Genomic DNA, 8,384 nt, shown 5'->3' on the forward strand with positions numbered 1-8,384 from the left:
GGGGGGGGGTCCATAGCTAAATGGAAGAACAGTTTAAAGCCACTTAGTGGTAAGATCACACTCTTTACTTGCACTGCAGAAGGACCAGACTGTCGAAACCAAAACCATCCTTTTAATGAGGACAGGGCTTTAACACATGGTGGTTTTTGCAGCTTTAACTGCGTCTATTGCGGTCCAGGACATGAAAATGTCCCCCTTCTGTTGCCCGGAGCTTTCTGTCTCTTTCTGTCAGTCTCCAGCTGCAGGTTAGTGGAACAAGTTCAGCAAAGCACAGCCTAAATGTGCCCTGAATGGCAATTACAGATTGTATTGATGTCTGATGCTGGAGACAGAGCTTAAAGACAGAGCTCACAGTGTGTCTTTGTGTTACTATCAGTGAGTTACACAAATTAAAGAGACACTAGGTCAGAATTTAAATTCAAAGTGAGATGCAGGACAGTAAAACAATGTTTTTTTTTAACTGTGTGGATTTAAACAGATCTTATGTGCATGTATCTTCCTTTGACTCTGTGCTGTGAATGATGAGATAGAGGCTCCAGGGTGTACTGGAGCAGGTGCACATGAGACCGGTCTTTCACTGCCAACATGGATGGATGGCTGTACTTTTAGCCCTTGTTCAGGTGTGGGGGAGGGTGGGTGGTGAAAGCACTTTTTTTAAAACCTGTTTCTAATGATCCACAGAGTTTGTATTCAAGGTAATTATGCAGCACAACAATAAAAGAAATGGTACACACTGATAGTAGCAAATGTATGAAGAGGCACCAAATCCAAACAGGAAACCTAACTCTCCGATCTCTGTAATAAATCTCAGCTGCCCACATGAAGTCAGCCGGGGCATGTAGCGCAGACATGGTGTAGGTGTAGTGAGGGAAAATCTCTCTCCATTCAGTTGCACTGTACAGGTTATTTGAGACAAACTGCTCAGTATTGTGGACCTTACAGAATTCCTCAAGGCTGTTCCCATCGGTTCTTTTTCCGTGTTTTTGTTTGCCATTGTAGCGAGACACGCTGGTATGAAAACAAAGTCCAGATAGATGCAGACTCTACATACTCACACTGTACAGAAGCCGGTGATGTACTGCGGAGGCAGTTAGTTGTTGGATTCAAGAGTTTTGAGGACGCATGAAAGATGTTTTGCTTACAGTTGCATGAAGCTGAAATGTTAACAGATATGAGATAAACAGTCAGTTACAGTGTCGTTGCAGCAGATGGTGATACTGATATTTTTAATTTCCCTGCAGGGGCCCCATGTGTGACAAGGAGGTTAGGACCTGTAGGTGTAGTGTACCTGTTGCACTGCACTGTTTCCAGGCATCAGTAATATCTGGAATGTCAGGAAAGAGAGAGCATGCAAACATAATGTTTTGATTAGACTAGATGTCACAGGGATGCTGATGCCTATTAAACATGTTTAATGTAAATATCACAAAATCAAATCTATTTCTCATCAACAGAAACGTTTTATAAAAAAAACCAGAGTTGAATATTAACTGAACTAAATGCTAGCTTGTAACCAGAGCTGAAATGATTAGTCATATGACAGATTTGTGTCATATTTTGGTCGCATAATCACCCCCAAAACTGCTTCCAGCTTGTCAAATGTGAATATTTGCCGTTTATTTTTTTCGTTCTAAAAGTTTTGGACTGCTGGTCAGACAAAACAAACAATTTGAAGACGCCCCCTTTCCCTTTGGGAAGATATGATGGGCTTTTTCTGACATTTTATAGACCACAGTTCACTGATGGAGAAAATAATCGGCAACTCAACTCAGCTTTATTTATATAGCACCTTTCGTACAAACATGCAACCCAAAGTGCCTCACAGAGCAATAGGATAAACAAAAGAAACAAATGTAAATCATCAATGAATAAAAGTTGCTAGACAATCTAAGGCTATAACAATACTCCAAATAAAAAGCCAGATTAAAAAGATATTTAATTGCCCTCAGAGAGCCTTTACCGATCAGATTCATGTTGTTGTTATTTTAATATTGTTCACCTCTTAAGTAATTTCTCAGGTGCTATGAAATGTCTAAATGTCAAATCACATGTATGTATGGAGGAGTGAACTGTCTCATCCCTGAATGACATACCTATTTTTGCCTCCACATAACTTCAGTAAAGTCTTTAACGATGCACATCAAAAGATTTTCTTTAACAAACTGAGTTGGCAGTTGCCAGTCAGACAGACTGTGGTGCTTAGAAGAAACTACTGACAACAGTGTTTTACTGTTGTGGGACGGTTTTTAATTGGTGTCAGATCGCTACATAAGCCATCATCAAGCCCTTCAGGAAAACACACCCACCCACACACACACAGTGAGACACACAAACTCTGTGATGTTCACGTGTGTTCGGTGTTGGGGAGTAATGAGCAAGTGGGCCGAGGAGCCTCGCTGAGCTGCACAGATGTTCCTTTTATAATGCGTTGTCGTGACATCACCAGTCCTGCAGGAAGTTGAGCTCCTTCACACGAGGCTGCAGAAAGCCGTCCTATTAGGAGAGGCTCATAAACCTGCCACGGGGGTGTCGGCCTGAGAGTTTAATTACGCCAGAGCCTTGCGGTCAGCATCTGTGTGTGTGTGTGTGTGTCTTTAACCAGCTGCTGCCCCCCACCTCTGCCCTCAGGAACAGAAGCCCGATGCTCTGAGGTCACACACTCCAAATATCCTGAAGCTCTATGTTTTCAAGCTTTTTAATGGGCTCTTAAGAGACGGCGTCATCCCACTGGGCTTATCTGCATCACCAAATGCCCTGTTATTAATGGGATAGAAGATGCTCGGTGGAAAACAAACTTCCAGTTACAGTCTGCTTGGCCTGTACGGGCCTTCATGACACTGCTCTTTGATTGCAATTACGCTGACAGATGCTGTGGCAGCATGGACGGGCGGTGTCACCATCACTTATGAGCAGAATTAATAATTGCAATGCAGATTCTGTTCACTGTGTTGATCGTGTTGCAGATCAGTACGCAGACAGCCTCGGTTTCCTCCAACGAGGCCTGTGTAACATGACTTCTCTGAGCCCGTGATTTTCCCTCTCACAGCTGCGTCTTTCCCTGTGTGTATTCAAGTACACAGAAAAAAAATAGCCGCACTAAAAAAGACCATCTTTTCCACTTTCTTCCTCTCCTCAGTGCCAGCCAGGCTCCTTTTTTTTTTAAGAGGTGTGGAGTGACTGTTGTATGAGAGTGGATGTTCATGTCAGATGCAACACGTAAAATGGTCCTTAAACAAGCAACACAGAGGGCTCTGTTCAGAGGGGTGACCTTTAGAGTCGGGTGGAGTTACTTTTGGAAAAATGTTTGGGCCCAAAATGCTTTTCCATTTATTATCTGATTTTTGAATGCGTTGGTAAAAAAAAAAAAAAAGCACCATTTGATGGTGAAGGAGGGATGTGTGTTTGTGTGAAACCCACCATGCTGAGGCTAGCTTTCGGCTTCTAGTGTTTATTTTTGGTTTTGCATGTTGAAACGTGAGGTTATTATTATTTTCAAGGAAATGGACATGTATTTTTAGTTGGTCAGACCTTCCTTTAGCCTTGTACCATTAAAGTATACAAGAAATACCCTTATTAAAGACCAAATTGGTCATTTTTGCAGATATATTCACACTCAGGATGTTTCTCAGCTGATTATACTTTTACACTTGTGTTGTTAACAACCTCAACTGAAAACATTAAACTGCTATAATCTGTATTTTTCATGTTAACAATTGAATCAATTCACTATGTGCATGTGAAAGGGGTCACTCATAATCAAATGATGAACCCACAGAGAATTATCACCCATCTCTGCAGTTCATCTCAACTGTATGGAGCTTGTTTCAGCTCATTGGTTAACCTCTCACCAGCGTTGTCTCCAAAAGCAGCCGGTGAAAAAAACTGTGATAAAGCCACTGAACACTATCTGCTCAGCACCAAACAACACAGACAGATAGCGACTAGCTGATAAACACATGCTAATATTATGTTATTTAGTTTCGTCCATAGATTCAGTCTCCTGATTTCATTGTGCCTTCAATTATCAAGTCTTTCTCCAGCTGCTCGATGTATGGACAGGACACACATACATAAGAGTGAAGGTCAGAGTATATTCAGTTTAAATTTAAAATCAGATATTGAGACAGTTTGCTAGTCAGGCAAAAGTGAATTCTTATCCACACCATCTAACATCCATCACAGTTTACAGATAAACTTCCTGGTTCAGTTTATCGTACTTATTGACTTTATGTGCGCTCCTGTATAATGAGGGATTACTACTGAAAGTGTGCTCACTTTCAGTTTTACAACCAAATAAAGTGGTTTTAGAAAGTACAACGTGTGATACTTTAGAAAGTACAACCTTATTCATAATTGAAAGCCAGGGCTACAAAAATAAGTCCCCGCTGTAGTTTTCCTTTTAAAGTCACCTGGAAGAGTCTGGCAGGAAACGTGAGAGGGTTGAAAGAATGAAAAGTTCGGCCTGTCTGGGTTGACTGAGCAAGGATTTTAGCTGAAGGGGAGTGGAGCTGGGCATTTTTTCAGCAGGCAGGCAGGAAATGGGCAGTGCAGGGCGTGCCAAGACAGGAAGCCTGACTGAGCGCCTGTAACCCCCTCCTCCGCATCCCCACCACTACCTCCACCCCTGTGCATCAGCCACAATGACCATGCCTCTACCGCTGCGCCTCGGCATTACAGTACTGCTGCATTCATAGACAACCGTGTACGTTTCCTGTTTTCATTCCTCCCTCCATCCCCTCGCTGTTTACCGGTCCACCTTTACACTACAGTAGCTGTCTGAGCAGCAGCAGTTTTCCTCCATGATATGGCATCTGACCCACCTTTCATTTGTTCTAAAATCTCCAGATTGTTTTTATGTGTTCTCTGTTGCAAGGGTAAAGTGGAATTGGAAATATTAATCGACAGATGGAGATGGTCGGATACGACTGTGAAGTTCACTTAAGAGAAAGGACTGCATGTCCTTGTCCTTGGTTGGGGTTTGGTGAGTTTTCAGAGACAGCAGGTAGTTTTGATCAGGAAGATGTGCTTGATAAAACCACTGCACTTATAACACAATGCATTCAAGTCTTCATCAGGACAAGTGCTTGACAAAAGGGAACCTCCCGATTTATAATGGCATCCAACATAGCGCCGTATACATATCCTGTAGGATCCTACTATAGATGGAGCACTTTGTTTTTTTCCGTATGTGCAATATTTGTGCAAGTACACTTGGGGAAACAGTTCACATGGTGCACGTTCACATCCGAAGGTCCACATTAGGGCTGCGTTTAGAAGACAAGGTCTGTGGACCATTTGTAACTGGTCTGGATAAGGACAACATCCACTTTGAAAGATCCCTGACCTTCCTCCATCTTACCTCATTCTGTGAAGATCAGGAGTTTGTAAATGCATTAATAATTTTACTGTTTGGCTTGTTTTCTTTTTTAAAATAAGGAAATGTCCACCGTAGTGCTAAACATGATATCTTCAAATAACTTGTTAAACAGTTAAAAATCCAAACATAATGGAAATTTAAGGAGATTAAATCAGAGAAAAGCTACAAATCCTCTCATTTGAGAACCAGTGAATGTTTGTTTCCTTGAAAAGTTCAATAAATGATTAAGCGATTACCAAAATAGTTTCCCTTTTAATTTTCTGTCAGTTATTTAATTGATTACTTAAATCATTAAGTCATTTCAGCTGTAGTCTAAATACATTTGAAGCCCCACAGAAACAGAAAAACTGAAGATAAATCTAACGCTTGCACATTAATAGACTCCATCTGTAGCATAGAGCTCAAACTCATCTTGACTTTATGACTGAATACTTGCGATGGACCGAAATGTCTTTCTCTCTCAATAAGAAGAAGAACGAGACAAGAGCCAGTGAGAAATGATCTGAAAGATATGTGAAGCTAAAAAGACTGCGCAGTGTATCATGGGTGCTCCCAGCTCTGTGTCCTCCTCCTTCAAGCCCTAAAAGACTGGGGTCATGTAATCATAGTACTGTAACTAAGATTAATCACTCCCATACTAAATCATCAGGGTCACACAAGGACACCTCTTCCGCCTCCTCGACCATGAGAATTTAAATCCGGTGAGAACAAGTGTTTCCGAATTTACTCTGCCCCCTTTCATTTGGCTCTGGCGATGTTTTCCACAGTCATTTTCTCATGATTGAACACTCCTGGCCAAGGGTTCGTCTCATCGTCGTTAATGTTGACATGAAATGCAGCACAGTGGAGGCAAAAAATAACCAAGAGCGCTGCCTTTGCTCCGCTACCATCGTGAAGTGACTGTGACGCGATGACATATCTCCGGGACTAACGTGAAAATCGAATTGCAGAGGCATGCGTTAGTCACATGCTGTTGCAGATCGGTCAGAGGAGTCACTCAGAAGCGAAGCAGAGTGTGGGGAAGTGAGTCAATGAGTGAGGGGGGCTGTTTCATTTAGCAGGCAGAAGATGCTTCCTCTCTCTGGGCTCCGTGCACTGACCCTCCAGTGGACACAGCCAGGCTACGATCAGCATATCAATGCCCTGCTTTCTACAGAAGGGGCTGATTGGGGCTTGCCAGGCTTAACTTAACATGCTTTCAACACTGTATCAATAACACTTTGTCCGAAAGCAAAGCTGTGGAGGGGGGATAAAAAAAGATGTTTCTATACCAAGATGTAAGAAGGAGTTTTGTGTCCAGCTGGTGATTAATTGATTGAATCCTTTTCATAAGTGATGGGTTTAGTGGCGAAAGTGAGGGTGGAAGTTTAGTTGCTGAGGTCGGCCCCCCTCCCCACCCTGGACGCAGTCACGCAGATTTCTGTCCACATTAACCAACGTAAGGACGACTCCCCTCGGAGCTGATCTTTGCTCTTCACCCTCATAATCACTTCCTTCTCACCTCCGATTTAATTGCTCGTCATCGCACTTTGTCAGCTGGTCAGCGCGGCCGCACTGCAAGGAGCTAATAGGCCATTGATGCATCCATGCCAGCAGGCGATGCCAGGAGTCCCAGGCAGCTGGCAGTCTCATTCAACCCAAACACAAAGTACAAAGTCTCACTGTGGGCTAATTGGGTCATCCTCATGTGGGAACCAGTTGCACTGGGAGTTTCTCAATCATCCCTTGATTTTTGTGTGAGTGACAGAGAGAGAGGGGTGGGGGTGGGGGTAATCGTGATGAGATGTTTCTTCTTGTGATCTCAATGTGACATTAACATCCAACGGCAGCTGATATCAAAAGTAAAAACATCTTACTGCGTGACCCTCGTACGGATGACCACGCAAGATAATGTCATCGTTGTTGTTTTGACAGATTAACAACCAGCGCAGTGACAGGAAATGACACAAAAGCCACTTCCCTCTTTGCTAATGCGAGGCAGATGTGGCCAGAGTATAAACAAAATGTTTTGGCCAGGCTATACGCTGAATTTGATTTAGGGAATATAACCTCTTTGATGAAGAGTGGAGGGGGGAGTAAAGCCTTCGATGGCTTCATGTGCTAGTGGTGGAAATTAAACTAGTATGTTGTATAGATTGCATTCACACACATTTTGAGAACTTCGTCCAGACTCTGGACTGGAGTGGTTTTTGAACAGGTATGAACAAAGCCGATTAAATGTAAATAGCAGCATTTTGCTAAATGTAGGTAATAAACAAATGATTGACGGTGATTGGTGAGAATGAAAACTTAACACGAACAGGAACCTGCTTTCAAGATAAACAGTTTATGGGAACATTTACTGACCTAAAAAAGGTCATAACCAAATAAACCAAGGTGTGAACACAGTGGTAAATGCTAACTGACAGTTGATTCTTGATCTTGAAAATAGCAGTATGACGGAATAATTTTAAGGTCCACTTACTAGTTTGTCTGTAGCTTTTAAACACATTTCATTGTGCAAGTTCGGTCACAACGTTAGATTTAAAACCTTAAGAGTGGACCTTGTGGGGTCGAGTTCTGCATGTGGCCCTTTGTTGCGTGTCCTCCCCTCACTCTCTCCCCCCTTTTTCTTGTCAGCCCAGAAAAGAATATAACACAAATACATCCTAGTATGATTATTTTGACAGACTGTGATATGATTTTTGTTTGGTTGGAATCATAATTCTTTGCATCACAACAAACCTGTTTTCTAACATCTGGAGATTGGCAGTTCATCTCCATAGAACTACAATACTTAAATATTGAGATAAGAAAGTCAATCATTTCTAGCTGTAGTTTTTTGTAGTTCATTTGCAAACAGGAAGTTCTTACAAAGCGCATGCTCAAATTTAACCGGGAACCTTTTTCTAGTGGTTTCGAGAAAACCGACTGTAGGTCAGACCACAATGAGTTTTCAGCTTTTTTCTGCACAGCCCGGACAGGACAGTGTAAGCCCTGCAGTGTTTGACCTTTATAGTACACACAC

General features: G+C 42.3%; 1 protein-coding gene across 3 annotated transcripts in view; it reads left to right on the plus strand.

The window, feature by feature from the left end:
* Nucleotides 1–8,384, plus strand: part of hip1 (huntingtin interacting protein 1) — a 47,959-nt gene that overhangs the window by 8,950 nt on the left and 30,625 nt on the right. The window lies entirely within an intron of this gene.

Source organism: Morone saxatilis, unplaced genomic scaffold (assembly GCF_004916995.1).
Source record: "Morone saxatilis isolate NCDOM2014 unplaced genomic scaffold, NCSU_SB_2.0 Contig8, whole genome shotgun sequence".
Classification (NCBI taxonomy): domain Eukaryota; kingdom Metazoa; phylum Chordata; class Actinopteri; family Moronidae; genus Morone; species Morone saxatilis.